Source organism: Kryptolebias marmoratus, linkage group LG7 (genome assembly GCF_001649575.2).
Source record: "Kryptolebias marmoratus isolate JLee-2015 linkage group LG7, ASM164957v2, whole genome shotgun sequence".
Lineage (NCBI taxonomy): Eukaryota > Metazoa > Chordata > Actinopteri > Cyprinodontiformes > Rivulidae > Kryptolebias > Kryptolebias marmoratus.
In genome coordinates this window covers 13,303,180-13,304,906 of record NC_051436.1, presented here as the reverse complement: position 1 = coordinate 13,304,906, position 1,727 = coordinate 13,303,180, and positions in this window count along the sequence as shown.

Below are 1,727 nucleotides of genomic sequence, written 5' to 3'. Positions count from 1 at the left end.
TTTACGTCCGTGCTAGCCGCAACCAAAGGAGGCAGTTCCGGTCCCCGCTTTTCGAAATAAAAGTCCTTAGACGCCCGGTGGAGTTTACCGTCACTAACTCGGAGAGCTTGTCCGTTTCAGCGTGAGCGAGCGCGCTCTTATTTTGAAACGACAGCGGCGCAAGGGCCGTTACGTCGCGTGTTGTTGTTGCATTTAAATTGACGCGCATTGTTCCTTTATCAGCCCCCCCTCCAGCAGGCCGGAACACCTTTCTGCCAGACACCCCCTCCCTCCTCCTCCTCTTCTCCACTCTGTGAAACCTGCACTTAAAATAATCACATTCTTCAATAAATAAATAAAAAAATACACAAACCTGCTGCGACGCCAGCTATTTATTGTCCAGAACTGGCACTGGAGGAACGTAAAGCACATTCATTAGATGTTTTACAGCTTTTGGTTGAGTTACTAATTGTCAAACTGCCACTTTAAATTAACTTCAAATTACCTAAGGCTATGTCTGGTCAATTACTGAAGCCTGGAGCAGGTAGAGGTAGTCATAGGAGCTTTACTTAACCAGCAATTTAACTTTAAAGTCTCTATGTTGAGTGTGTTTTTCAAAAATAATGCACATTTTGTTTAAGGTTGTCACACATTGAAGACTTCTGTGTCAATAATACAGCTGTTAAAGTGTAAAAACCTCTTAAACCCAGCAACTTAAGCCTTTATTTCATGATTCGGTCCTTTAGGCAGGCAAAATGATGTTGCATAATAACTAATAAACTATCTGCGGGCAAAAAATAAGACTATAATATATAGTAAATAAATAAGGTTTTCACAAAAAGTGCTGTTTTTTATGTGTAATGAGTTAAAAGTAGCCAAAGAATGTCTGTGTTTAGGTAGAAATGTTTAATACTTGGTTACAAAAGAGTTGCTGAAGAGAAAGCTGTAATCAGCTGTGGGAATAAATGAACAAAATGAGTATCAGTTTTGCACCGTTCAGCATTTCCTGGACAATAGTGGAAGTTTTAGAGCTTAGATCTGACACAGAACATACTGTAGGTTTGTAAAAGTTTGCATCTTTGAATGAGTCAGAGTTGAAATATAATTTTACTGGATTATTTTACATGGGATTGTAAAGACTCAGAGTTCTTCTTTCTTTACCAGTCACAGTGTTTAATAATACAGTATATATGGGCTGGTAGATTACCTTTGTTTAAATAATGATACTGTAAACGTTTAATGACATGATTATCGAGCATGTTATTAATACACACCATTGGCTTTCACTCGGAATTCTGTTTTTGTTGATGTTTGCAGATTTATTTATTTATTATTAACCTTTATTTCAGAAACACTGGTCCATATCTTAAAACTAAACAAAGCACAATAAAATAGAAGAGATATAAAGCATTATATGCATTGTAAACATTACATTACCTACAGAAAAATGCTTCTGTTACTGCCTCTTTTATTGAATTATTACAGTCAAAACCTTTACAGTTATGTTATTTTTTCTTTGCATCAACCAAATGATACATTTATATATGAAGTTCTTCAATAAAGCACTCAAGGTGTGAGCATTAACTTTATTCCTTTATTTTTATGTTTTCATTTATACCTGCGTGGCCGAGGCAGCGGCGCTACTTTCTGCCACCAGCCTGTGGAATGCGCGGAGGGACACGGCGGAGGCGTGGCGCGGCCGGTGGATTCTTGCGGCGTGTCTGACTTCTCCAAGGACGATCAGAGTA